The following is a 14,242-nucleotide window of genomic DNA, read 5'->3' on the forward strand; positions in this document are numbered from 1 at the left end:
AGATGACCCCCGCCCCTCCCGGTTTAAAAATCCTCCCACCTCACGCTTGCCTCCCTCCTATTTTGAGTTTTATTCGTCATCTCATCTATTTTGTCCATCTGTTTAGTTAGCTTGTAACAAGTTTTTCTTCAATTTAGGCAGGCAAATTAATGTGTGTGTGCACGCTTGTAAATCCTTGTGAGTACATGTCTGGCAGGGCTTTGTGCCGTTTGAAACTATGCCTGCGGGCTGGGCCCACACCTTCTCTGGATCTCCTGTAATTGCTCTTTTGGGGCCTTGTCTCTGGCTCTGAGCCCGTCTCCATCACTCTCTCTCTCTTTCTCCCTTGCTCTTTGGCCTTCTTCCTTTTTTTTCCTTTTTTTTTTTTTTTGCCCTCAGTTCCACTTTTCTCCCCCTGCATGGCTCATTATGGCTGATCCCCACCTGCCCAATCTGGGAATTGTCTGTCTGTCTGCCTGCACGCACAACACACACAAACACACACACAACCACACAGCAACTCAGCAGTTTTTAGAGCTGCCTGTCGCTTCGTTGGTTTGTGTACTATCTGCTATAAAACAGCTTTGCTAATACTGTTTGGCCAAGAAGTGGAAACAATAGTGCTGTCACATTTTTTTCTCCTCTTCTCTTGGTGAAAACAGACAGTTTCTCGTCTTTGCTGTGGCTGTCAGAGCACCATTTTTCATAAAGCCCTGGCCCTTCAACCTTAGCGTCTGCTTTTGTATACCGTAGCCTCAACCACATGCTCCTAACCACAGGCCTCCTCCATTTCCATTTCAGCCCTCCCTTCAGCCCCTCCCTTCAGCCTGTCACCCAGCAGCCCCTCCATGCCTGTTCCCAGGCTAGGGGGCTTACTTTGAAGGATAATGGATGTGGCCAGTTGCAGCTGCTCAGCAGCAGGGCACTATCATAGGAGTTATCTAAGGGCCTGAGAGTGGTTGGTGATGAATGGCTGGGAGCTCTGTGTCTCAAACAATCAATAAGCCACTAGCACCCAGATGAGCTAGATGCCCCTTCACTCTCCGCTTCCCCCTCTATCTACGCATATATCTCCTGCTCGTAATCTCCCACTATGTTTTGTGAACTTTTCCCTCCAATTCATGGCTTGAATTGGGCCATTGATCTTTTATCCTTGGCTTGTTTTAAATAAAGGGCCAGTATCTTCTCTCCACCCAAGCATGCAAGCTCTCCGACAGCAGTTATTGCTACACAAGCGGCAAAGCTCACAAACATTACTTTAGACTGATCGAAGGCCCGTAATCTGAGAGGGAAAACAGAGAAAATGAAGGGGAGCGTGTATGAAGCTGCTGTCCCGCCCCCACCCAATCTGTAGCACTGCTGTGGTTTTCATTGCAAGGCTGATGCAAACAGAGGTCCCATGTGGATGTACACATTTGTAATGCAGGCAAACACAAATGACCAAACAGTCTTTCTGTCAGGGCTCATTGAGCACAACCTGTCCCAAAGCACCTCAGAAAGCCTCATCCACCCTCTCTGAATTGTCTCAGTGTTGTGCGCACACTTATGCGATGCCTCTTCAGACAACCAAAGTGTGTAAATTTTTATTTCCACTGCAGAACAACAGGTGTGTCATAGTTACTGTCTGTGTTAGTTTTTGATCTTCTTTTCCCCCCCCACATTGCCGGTGAGAGATTTCCAATGAAAAGAGACAACTGGAAATCTCTCTTTCTCTTTGTCTTTCTTTTTTCTCACCTCCGGGTAGTCTGTCTGTATCCTCTTTCTTCTTCTAACACTACGCTCTCCTTCTCTCCTCGAACTCCAATCCTACCTCTTATTTGTTGTTGTCTCTGTCACAAAGAGCAGATTCTCAACTTGGTAATTGCATGTCTGTTCGCCACCACACCTGTTGCTGTCAAGTCAGTAGTGTGGGAAAGAGGGGGAGAGCTGCACCCTCTGGCCTCTATAGCCCTGACTCTCTACCCCACCATCACCACCTTTGTTGCAGGTGTAAGCCCACAGGGACACGGGAGTGTGATTCGGCCAATGTGTACACGTGTGGTATGGTGTGCTCTGATTGTGTTTATCTGTAACCTTGAGCGTCACCTCTTGGTGTGCGTGTTTGTGCAAATGCATGTGTGTATCTCCTCAAACCTGGCCCCTGCTGACAGTTTACTCTCTCACCTGCTAATCCTCTCCACCTCCTCTCCTCTCTCCCTTTATCCAGAGCCCAGGCCCTTAATGAAGCTGGGGGTCAGCGGTGGTGTGCGGCTAATTGGCCAAGTTTGCCCGGGGCTCCGGCAGCCTGTGATTGAAGTGTCCAGCAAGCACCGACTGTGCAGTCACTGCTGCACCCTACTCTGTTTCGCTTCAACAGCCAAGACAGTCGTTGCACCCCTGTCGGCCTCTCCCTAGTGAGTAGCACCCGAGGTCATTTTATTTTCTCACTGCACAATACTCCTTTCCAGTCTCCTACGATCTTGTGCTAATTTTGTGCAAAGAAGATTTCTTTACCTATTTTATGGATCACCAGGTCTGCAATGTTAGAACTTCTACTGTGGAATGTTTAGATAAAGATTGAAGTTTCTGTCTCTGTGTCCTATGCCTCTGTATTTTTTAAAAAGATTATTATTATTATTACTAGACTTTCATTCCCACACTTTATCCCAGCATTTTCTTGGCTTGCGTGACCCTCACACTCTGTCCTCATTTGCCACAGTGGGATTTAGGCAATTACCACGGTCCCCCATTGGCTAGCAGCCTGAAGAAAGAAAAAAGAAAAAACAATCCTCCAGGCCCAGCTCTGGCCAAGCTTTAGCTCAGTGTTCTGAGTGAACAGGAGGGGATGAAGTAATGGAATGGAGGTATTTCTAATTAGTTGAACCTCCTACTTCTCTTCGTTAAGGCCTTCCTGACTCCCGGTTGTTTGGCTGTCAATAGCAGAGGTAGAATAGCAGAGGTAGGAAGTGGTAGTGAGGTCAATGGTAAAGTCTGAGCAGACAGGAGGTACAGGACACAGAGAAGGCACTAAGGCAACGACTCTGCTACCCAGCAGGCAATTGTCCATCTCACCTGGGAGATATGCAGGCAGTGCTTAGCCACAGTACACCATTGAAAACATCTTTTCTTTCTTGTCGTGCTTATAGAAGCGGAACATTGCTGACGAGTAAATGGTTTGTGTCAGGAAACAATGGTCCAATTATAAGTCAAGTCTTAGCCTACTAGTTGGGAGAAGTTCTAGTCTGTCAAATCTTTATTTGCACACCAGTAGGTTTCCATTCTTGTTTATTAAAGAACGCAAGTGATTAGATCTGCTCCGAGGCTTCATTAAATGAAGCTCCCCAGTAATTATCTACACTCACAATAGTTTTGTGTAGACAGCTGGAAAAACTAAATGTTTTCACATTTAATTTAAGCACAGAAAAAGGACCGTTGTTACCACTCGTCTGATGACGTGAATGAAAGGGTGAGCAATATGAACATGTGATCTCGTGAGGCATATTTCATCACTTCTTCTGAAACCGTTCCTGGATTTACTTTAAATCCCAAAGATGCCACCAAGCCTCAGGACTTGCAGGTTTCTTAGGGTGTTACACTTGTCCATCTGTGGAGTGCTTAACGTGACAGATGACTCCATTTCTCACTCATCTTCTCCCTAATCAGCTGTTTTTTTTCTTCTTCTTAGGTCATAATTCTTGTGCTCCAATTTCCCTTGCAGCATGCCTGCCAGCCTACCCGCTGGTGTTAAAGATAAACAAAATATGGCTCATTTGAAATATAGGCTACACCAGGTGGTTGTTTGGCCTATGCTGAATGATTAGAAGTTTGGTGGAGCTGTGGCTTTCATCAAAGTGCTACAGTTGCGACTCCAAATAGATCACATTAAACAGGCACACTTTTCTGTTTTTTAATTTTTCTTTGCTGTTTTTCGTTTTGATCCTTTGTTGTTGACTCAGTTTGTCTCACATCCCAAAAGATGGTGTGAATGTTATGGTAATGACATGCTTTTTGGTATCCATAAGGATTAGGAGGTGCCAGTCATTTCTCCCATGAGGCTTTGCCTTGTCACAACCCTGGAGCAAAGACATACTTGGGGGATGAATGAATTAGGATGCACTTGAAAAATCTCTCTATTTTTTTTTGTTGTCTTTTGCAATGTTGTGGGTGGGTCCCTTAGTTTTTTTTTTTTCTTTCTCCCTTGTGTGTCACTGCCCCCCCCCCCCCCCTTTTTTTCCCTTCTGCATTAAATTTTGATACTTTGAACGTTACTAAAGTAGTTTTGCACTCTTAGTTTTGCATGCTTGACTTGCTTCTTGTTTACTGTGTAAAATGTGCTATTTTTGAAGTATAATAGCAAAAATAAGTAAACAAGACCATTTAACTTGTAATATTTCAAAGAGGAGGCTCATAGAAGATATTGTTTTCTAAAAAGGTTCCACGCTTGTTTAGAATATTGGTGATGGCGATACCCAAGCCGTGGCACTTTTGAAGTTGGTTCAGGTTAATCAAGTGAGGAGAAAGCTGTCCGACATCAAAAGTCCTTTCTATGATACTCAAAATGACTCTGAGTTTAAGTATGAATCCCCAGAAATGAGAGTGAATAATTCATTTGTCATGCTAAATCAAAGTGATGATCCTAACTTTAAGGCCTGTGATCTATTGAAATTGTCACAGTGGTTTGTCAGATGACACTGTTTCATGTAATCTGAAGCCAACTGCTATGATTAGGTCATAGCAGGGTAAAAATCTTCAGGCCTATGCGGTCAGCACAGAGCAGGTCGAGCCTTTAGAAAATTTTCATTACCAAAAAAAAAGTCACAGCATTGCAGGTGTATACTAACGTCTTTTAAGGCTGTGCAAAAATGGTTTAAAAAGCCTGCTAACGTGCTCCAGGCATCACCAGAAGCCAACATACCCCCTCATCACCAGCCTAAGTTGGGTTTTCTCTACGGAAAATGGCGAATGTCGTGTCCTTGTGGTACAAAAATAATATAAAATACCTTCTCCCTGACTCATCACTCCTGCCCCTCCTCCTGCAAGTTCGCCCCAACTCCAACATGGTACTGCAGCCCTCCATTTCCACTGCCTCCTGTGAATATCCAAGCTGTCGAGGCTGACTGGGCTGAGCGTTTTCTTGCCAGGGCACAGTTGGACCAGATCCGGCCTCCGGGCCACATATACCGCACCACTCCAGCCCCTGCAAACAAGGCCTGCCCTGTGCAGCTGTCATCTAAATGCTAAGCGCTTTGGATCGCCACGGCCGATTCCTTTTGTACATACTTACTTGTTTTTTTTGTTCGGTTTCTTTGCGACTACTTGCTCTCTTGGAACACGATAGCTTTACATTCTTTACAGCTTGCTGACTATGAACTTCTATTTGTGTTCGTTTTGTGAAAAATACTGAATTTCAACAAGAGTGGGAGTATTTTTCTTTTTTAATAACAAAGGTATATAGTTGCAGAAATCTGTATAGATGCTGCAGATGCTCTTTGTCTATTTTAAGGATTGTGAGCTTTTACTCAAAGGCAGGTTTTTAAGCAACAGACTGTTATCTTTCAGATGATTGTATATGACCTAATCATTGCATCTGTATCCTCTGGAGGATTACAAAATGTGGTTGTCTGGCTTTATATAGGTATTGTGAACCAAGCCCATTTTAAGGGGAGGCAAGTTGAGAGACAGATTCCAGATGAGCCTCTCAAACAGTTTCATGTCAAATCCACAGACATACAAATCTCCACAATGATCTGCCAAGTTTCTGCTGAATTCACTGGAGCAGGAATAGCAGAATTTCACACCCCAGCACTGAGCCCCCGCTCCCCTCCTCTCAGCCGTCACTGGGCGCTGCTTGGCAGCAGAGGATGATGGGAAACATCTGTGAAATTTGCTGTGTGTGTGTGGATGGTTGAATACACTCACCAGATAAAGAATTTTGTTTTTATGTTGGGTTTTTTTCTTTTTTTGAGACATCTTTTGTGTAACATCAGGTGAGCACATTCTTTTTTTACTAAACAAACCTCACGGTGGAATAAATGTAGATGCAACAGGCAAACTGTTTCAGTAGTTAAATTGCTCAAGGGATAATCTTTTCGAATTGTTCAGATAAGCGAGCAGCAGCAAGTGAGGAAAAGAAGAGGCGGTTATGCACTTCCTTCGCAGCTAAATTACTTCCGGTGGATGACAAAAAGGAAGGAAAGGCAGCCCCCTGTTGGCTTAATTTTCTATTTTTACACAGCTTTCAATACTAATCATGCTGCGTTTGCACGCTGACTAGTATATTATCTAGAAAAAAAGAAAGAAAGAAGAAGAAAAAAAAACTCTGAGAGAATGATTCAGCTGATCCTCTGGATGCTCCTCTGCAGCTGCCAGCGATGTGACTGCTCAGAGTCACTGAAGTCTCTTTTATTTGGGTGTGCTGTGCTATATAAATAATGAAATGGAGCCCGTAATTGGTGGTTCTTGGTAATTAGGACCAAGCTGTCAGCTAGCGAAGTTGCCTCAGTCTGATGGCGCTGTAGCTAGGGCAGTAATTACTATTATCTTTGGGGACTGTTGACACAACAGTAATCCCATTCTCGTTGTAAGGATAGTGGGGCCTATGTTTTCTGTCCCTATTTTAAGAGGTCTGTCTGTAATAATACCACAGACTCAAATTTTCAGGTATCTGCATTAATGCTCGTCAACACCAAACCATGGGTGCTAATGGAGAGGAAGACCTCTCTCCTTAAGTTTGCTGTTTGGTGACTATGTGTGAAGAGCTTGTCCATATTTTCATTAGTCAAACAGTTTGACTTTTCCCTTCGAGCGGTGTGACGCCCAACCATAAACAGCATTATCAACCATCTCAGCAGGTTTTCTAATACCCCTGTAATCCTGTCATTTCATTCATGGATACCGCTGGGGTTATACCAGGCTTGGAACGTATCTGCCCGCCTGTCTCTGCTCCTCTGTGTGAGAGATTGGATTCCCCAACTCCCTCTCCTGCTTCGTCTTGCCACACACAAACACACATGTTCGTGCCCCAATGTTCACTCATCTCTTGTCATATCCTCACAGTGTATGGGCTGGTCAGACACGATGAGATGTATAGGGTACAGGGCGATGGCAACAACGTGCCCTGTGTGTAGGTTTTTTTCCTAGTAGCAGATAATAACTTGCCCTTGCTAAAGTGAAGTTCTGTTCATCTGACTCGAGGCTTACAAGCACAGCATGTACTACATGAGATGAAGAAAGTGAATGTCTTAAAAAAAAAGGGGGGGGGGGGTGCCCAGGTGACATTTCCTTTTCCCTGCCGTGTTGTAAACTAATGAACCTGCTGGAGACTTACATTGACTGTATGCAAGAAAGGGTGGAGTGTGATTATTGCGTGAGTGGGAAAAAAAGAGCAGTGAGGGTGAGCAAAGGGCAGAGGAGCTGCTGTTTCCACGTATACAGTAACACGCAAATTGCGTCGTGTCTGAATTAAACATGTGGCACCTCATTGCTTGAGGCGTGATGGACATTCAAACATATTGCAAGGCAGAGAAAATGGCTTTTTAAGTAGGCTATTTATGGCGAAGATATTGTATTCATTTCTTTATAATAAAACATCCATTACAGTCTGAGTGAATGGCGTGGGGAGGTGAGGCCGGCAGAGTGCAGCTCAATGTAATAACAACTGTGCGTCTGCTCTAAATGAGCCAAGGAAAAGAGCGGGTTCCTGTAGATATTAGTTTCCTTTGTAGGGGAGCTCAGATCTGGTGATATGCTTCGCGAGGAGTAATAAAGAAATATATCTGTTTTTATTGTGCCCTGGCGACAGAGTTATGTTTAGAGCTAGTATAAAGAGCTGGTACATGGCGCAAAATGATATTATGGCCCATTAGGTGGGGGCCTGAGCTAAGCGTCGCTACTGGTAACTGAGGACTGGGGGTAATGGGGCCGCGGCGTATTGTCTGTGATCTGCTCTTTCACTTCTCTTGATTGAATCGTCTATATCGCTGGCACTTCATCTCCTGGGGAACCGGAGTACACAAGGTGATTTTGGCTGAAGACATCACTCTGTCAAACCTGGGAGATAAGAGAATAGGATGGGGGAATTGGAAGGGGTGCGTTCGGAAATGTAAAGGAAAGGTGACGTTTAGGAATTATGGTGTGTAGAGCAAACTGATCCCAAGGTTTATAGTTTTTACTTTGCAACAGAAATCATCTCATTCTGTTTTGTGGGTTCTCAAAAGAAAATAAAACAATAAAGATTTCTTTCTTTTTTCTTAAACTTTAGTATTGTTCAGTCGTCGTCCCCCTCCTGTGGTTTTGGTCTGTTTATGAAACAATACAAATTTAATAACTTTTATAAGATCAAGGTTCTTTGGCTCCTCACGTTGCACTGTGTGTCTCTGGTCTGTTTCTCTGACTCAGTTTCTCAGAATGAGTGAGAGATTTTACAGTATCATTGCATCTTTAGCTCACTTCTACTGTACTACTGACCCTTGACTGTACTGCAGTCAAGGGTCTACGAAAGGGGAGACGCTGTAAATTAGAGTACCTGGGTTCTCAGGAGTCTCCCACTTGAGACCCATCCACTCTCAGAGCTCTCCTGTAAATTCAGCTTCACTTCTATCACTCATCAAACTGCGTTTTTCCAGTTACATGTTGAGCAGATGAGGTATTGTGCTGAGTGGCATATTTTATCTGCTGTCGTGCAGCAGTCAGCATGCGGGCTCAGGAAGTAATGTGAGCCAAGCAGGCAAAGAATTCCAGGCATCCTGAATGAAACCAGGTGTGTGTGTGTGTGTGTGTGTGTGTGTGTGTGTGTGTGCGCGTCTGTCTGTTTTGTAAAAAAATTTAATTCTACAATTTGTTCTTTTGGTGTATCTTGCTCGCACATAAGACTTACAGCCATGAGTGAATGTATGTCAGTAGACCGGCTTTCATAATAGTGAAAGATTCAGTGATAAGAAACCAGATGAGGCAGATGTGACTGCTGGCTTGTTTATGTTTGCATATCATGTTGGACTATCAGCTCTCTCCCCTTCACATACCGCTCTGGCTGTTCTGCTCATACGTCTTTCCTCATGTCGATCTTTTTAGTGACCAAAAAAGGAGTAACGCAGCTCCCTCTGCATTTTTGAGACACTCTGTCACATTTGAGCTACCTTATGCTTCCACCTGCCAACGTAGAGAATGGTCAACCCAGAACGAGTGTAAAACAGGCGAACAACCCAAAGTACTACCAGTTAATTGAGAACACAAAGATGTTGAAGGATATACCTTGTTTTGTTTTTTTTCTTTTACACAGGCTGTTTAGCAAAGCCCCAGAGGTTGATCTGCCAAGAGAATGGATTTTGATGTCTCCCTGCCCTATAACAACTGCTAGTTTATTTTCTAATTTAATATTGCCTGTTTTAACTTGAAAACACTGCACGTGTTATAAATTGTTTAAAAAAACACACAAACACGCACACAAACAAAAAAAGCAGCTGGTTACTGGCATTACACCCACATTGCATAAGTTTTGACCCAAGGCTGTGACTAAAGCATTTAGATGGCTCTGACAGCAACGTGCGAAAGCTTTTCGAATTTGTTCCTTGTCCAAAGACTCCACTCCTTTCGCTTGGGCTCCACTATGCCATCAAAGGAGATGGTGTTCATTGGCAGGGTTTTGCTAGCAGGAATGTGTGACTAAGTGTCTGTGTGCTTGTTGCCTGAACATGTACGCCCCATATCAGCCATCACCACAGGAAATGACCAGCCGTTTGCTTTGAAGTCCCAGCAGACTTTTTCATTATTCCTACTATCTCTGGAGACACAAGGCGACAACCCCCTCTTCCTCTCTCTCCCTCCCCGCTCCTTACGCACCCGCTCTGCACTCACCCTCTGCTGCTCCTCACTCAGAGCTGTGCCACCAAATGCCTGATAGAATGCAGAACAAGTGTCTATTAGCATAGAAAATGGGAGTGCTGGTGGCCACAGGGCACAAACCCCACCACACACACACACACACACACACACACACACACACACACACACACAAATCCACACACCCTACTTGCCTGAAAAGGCTGAAAGGGCACGTGTAATTGCATTTTTCGTCTGCCTGTGCAGAAACTCAACGGAAGATACAGGGAATTCTAAGTTTCCCCAACCTTGGCCCATCCTTCCACTTCCCTTTTCTCGGTTATTTCCCACTTGCCTCGCTGCACACCTCCACTCCCTTCAACCCTCCACTTCCTCTTCTTATGCTCCTAGCATGTCGAAATGGGTGGCGTGTGGAGATGAAATTAATTGGATCCAACTGTAGAAAGTGTTCAGCCCCCCCGTGGTGCACTGTTGTGTGAGGTGGGATTGGCACACGCTCACCAAAAACTTACAGCAAAACCAAGAGTTGCTCTCTGCTGCCATTTTTTTTTTTTTTTTTTTTTTTTTGCCAATCTGGATCATCACTTCCTACACACAGTCTTACATGGAATCAAAAAATTGAAATTTTGCACACACACTATATTATACCCCAGTCCATATTTCACCCACATGCACAAGCAAAACAAAAAGCGCATATTTTTTCTGTTGATTCATACAATATGTATGCGCAAGTTTCCGAGCAGGAAGGCAGATGTGTTGTTTGTCTGCCAGTAGGGTGCATGCCAAGGCAGCGTGCCTGGGATGGGTGTGGTTGAAAAACTGGGTTAGGAAATCCCTTGTCGAGGTTATTACAAGCAGAAATACTAATGAAGCTTTTGCTCCAGTAATGGCATTACCAAATGAAAACACTAACCCACATGCTCTAAATGAGCACCTCAATTTCCAGTGACAAAATCCTAATGACTAAATATCAAGTGTACTATACAATTTGGATCATGAATATTAATGGAGGCTTTTATGACATGTAAAAGCAGAAGCTCTATGGTTCTGTTTGTTTTCAGTAACTTATGATAGACACTGACTGTGTATTATGCTGGTACTTTGACCTTGGCCAGTACAGCTCACTCCTTGTTTATTTACCAAATGATCTGAAACCTTTAAATGCATTAGTGTCTCATGTTAATACAAGCATTCCTGAGAGAAGGCAGATTCATGGTGAATTTAGGCGCTAGTCCCACTTTAGTTGCAGCTATGTATCTTTATCGTATGTTGTCCCCCAACTCTTTATCCTCATTTTCTTTAACCCCTCTACAGGGGTTAGACATTTAATAAAGATTTATAGCAAAGATGCATAACCATAGCCTGATTAACATAAGAAAATTTCTAATGAAAGAGTAGATTTAAAAAAAAAACCTGGCTTGGCACTGACTGTGAGTGACTTTTTGTAATATAAATATTACTGTAAATAGCACTGTGGATGCATTTCAGGCTGCAGTAACAAAGCCAGGTTCAATACCAGTGCTTCTATTATGTGTATGGAGCCTTTCTTCTGTCTTGTGGTGTTATAAATGCTTCCTCTGTCCAAAGGTTGCTGTTTGTTCCCCTCCTTTGTTGTCTGATCAGTCCTGTGTGGCTGTGGCTTTTTGACTTCTCTGTTTGGCCTTCTCTCTGGTCCTGCTGGCTGGCTTTGTCTGATTTATGACAGTCTGGAGCTAATGGTACAGAACCATGATTTGTGTCTATGGTGTTGTGACTGGACCAGTGCCGGCTCATTGGCCTCCTCACTTCTCTCTGTCTCTCCGTCGCTCTCTCTCACTTGCTCCCTCTGGATGTGGTGAGCGACGGCCGGTGAGTGAGTCGGTTGTTGATCAGCATCCCCACACTCTACCTCATTTGTCTTTGTCCCCCCCTCCCTTTCTGCCAGAAGAGTCGGGCTGCAGGCTGGCAGGGGATCCAGCTCACCTTCAGACAAGGCCACCAGACCTTGTCTCACCTTTTTATTTCTTTTCCTCTCTCAAAATCCCTCAGCACTTCTTTTTACACACTGAAGCCTCATTTCCAGTGCATAGTGCAGCTGAACTGGACTCTACTCATTAAAGGTAAAGTACGTAAAATTTTAAGTTATTTAATAGACAAGGGAATGTTGTATTCATAAATATAAATTGATTAGTGTGTAATTATGTCTTCCAGCAGTCTTACAAATTTAGAACTAATCCACAAATGGATTAGTGAGCACCAGGTTTTGAAAGATGCTGTATTCCCTCAACATCATGAATATAGTGGCCAAGATACATAATTGCATTTTATGTATGTCGCTAGAGACCAACCACATATACATTATGCAATAGAAGTTCCTTTTAATTTAAAGATCACTGCAATCTCTCCTCCCTCATTTCCACCTCCCTCCTTTCTCTCCTCACTCCTCCTCTCCTGAATAGAAGTTGGGGCTGTAACACACAAAAACATACACAAACATGCCTATTTATTTCACATACTGTCACAGTTACTTAATCCAGCAAATTAGCCCTTTGACCCTCCTGTCTTTGGACAGCTCACGAGTCGGCTAAATGGCAACAACAGCTTGTTATTAGCTAGCAGTACGCTAGCTAATGTTGGACCGAAGTGTCCTAAAAATCACACTTTCCCTCTGATAAACAGTTTGATTTTATTCTGACATCATAAGATGAGAAGAAGTTTTTTTGCTTGGTGCAGTCCAACAATGCTAGATCTGTTTGAAAGAAAATTTCACTAACGGCGGCTAACAGCAGCTAACAGAAGCTAAAAACAGGTAAACGTAGCCAAAACAGAAATGACTACTGACAGAAAAGTTCAGGATATTTTCGACAGCTCACCTTAGTACAGTGGTTCCCAAACTTTTTTTTTGCTGGGCCCCCCTTTGTTTTACAAGAAAAATGTTCGCGCCCCGCACACGCACGCACACACACATCCTCCAACCACACACACATATTTTGCTCCATTGTGGTTTATTTCACACCTCAAATATTTAGTGAACAATTAAGCAAATACAAGTAATCTGCAATAAATGACAGGTAGTAATAAAATAAACTACTAAGTCTTTTACGTAGCGTAAAACACCTACACGGGTATTTTTGAAAATGCAGCTGTTTCGTCCACACGTAAACGGCGTTTTGAATCACCGAAAACTGAGATTTTTTTTAAAACTCCTTTTTTGCGTTTACCTGTGGACGAGGAATACAGAGTTTGTCACACAACCTCAAAGGTATGTACCTTTTTTCACGTCATGCTGTGTGCCACGTTATTGTTTACATGAGATGAATTGCAGAATGGCAGATAGAGACAAAATACTGTTAATCTGACTATCTGCAGGTTTTACACGCTTACATACACACGCAGTTACTGTCCCCCCATTTACAAAGGCAGAGGCGTCACGGTGTGATTATTTTACGTGTAGTTGTTGTTGTTTTTTTTCCTGTGTAATAATATTCAACATTGCTATCAATACATTTTTCAAAAAATGCCTCTCTGTGCAAAATAGGTTTAAAAACATAAACAGCTGTGGGATACTGTTTGTCCGTGATTTGAACCGGGGGAACAAATCGTGGCAGGATCAGCCTGATATCATTTGTATCCCGCTCTAACTTTACTGTATATAGTATAGTATGTATATCTCCAAAATGTCAGCAGTAGTTAGTCATTACAAGAAGTGTTTGTGAACTAAAAATCACGAATGTGGGATACTGTTTGTCCGTGATTTAAACAGCCCAGTGCTGCTCCCGACAAAGGGAAAACCAGTTCTGTAGGGGAGACCTACCTTGGCACTTGTGCAGGTGAAGCCAAAGGGAAGATATGCTTCACCATATTTTCTAGTCTTTGGCTTAGAATGAAGTTGGTTTGGAAACATATTCAGCTATGCTTCATCTCCTGCTTTGTGTTTCTGTAGGCGCCCGTGCTAGCAGTGTCCAAGCGGTTTTTTGGGGGGTTTTTTCACCCTTTTCATCCCGCGCCCCCCCCCTGCCATGGCTCTGCCCCACACTTTGGGAAGGTCTGCCTTAGTATCACTGTTATTGGACATAATTGGGCTGAGTCACTGAGTCATCATCATGTATGAGACTTCTCTCATAAGGTTTTACAGGCTCGTCAGAGGTAATAGATGTTATCTTCAGTGGGCCAACACCCCACACCCATTACAGATGAAAGGCGGCCAGAGTTACACAGTAGACACTTTAGCTAGGATTATGCACTTAAATTGGAAGAGATTTAAAAAAAGAACGCAAGTGACTGCAATCTACTGACATCTAGTGGCAGTATATTACTCACTCTGCCTTTAATTGATTTAACTGGTTTTGGTATATACTCGTAATTTTCAGGTTATGAGTAAGAAACAGCAATTACGATTTTTGTCCATTTATCTGCCATGGCTGTCATATATTCCTACTCATATGTCTGTCACACAAATGCTTTGGAT

At 43.4% G+C, this 14,242-nt stretch overlaps 1 protein-coding gene across 2 annotated transcripts in view; it reads left to right on the top strand.

The window, feature by feature from the left end:
- LOC309711680 (plexin-B2-like) overlaps positions 1-14,242 on the top strand; it is a 156,106-nt gene that overhangs the window by 26,155 nt on the left and 115,709 nt on the right. Inside the window, exon 2 of one of the 2 annotated variants that reach the window (XM_082542114.1) lies at positions 2,186-2,372. The exons of the other annotated variant lie outside the window; for it this stretch is intronic. The gene's annotated coding sequence lies outside the window, so the exon portion shown is untranslated. The remainder of the gene's footprint in view (positions 1-2,185; positions 2,373-14,242) is intronic. 2 annotated transcript variants of the gene reach the window in all.

The sequence above is a fragment of the Aulonocara stuartgranti genome (assembly GCF_965226115.1).
Source record: "Aulonocara stuartgranti genome assembly, chromosome: 7".
Lineage (NCBI taxonomy): Eukaryota > Metazoa > Chordata > Actinopteri > Cichliformes > Cichlidae > Aulonocara > Aulonocara stuartgranti.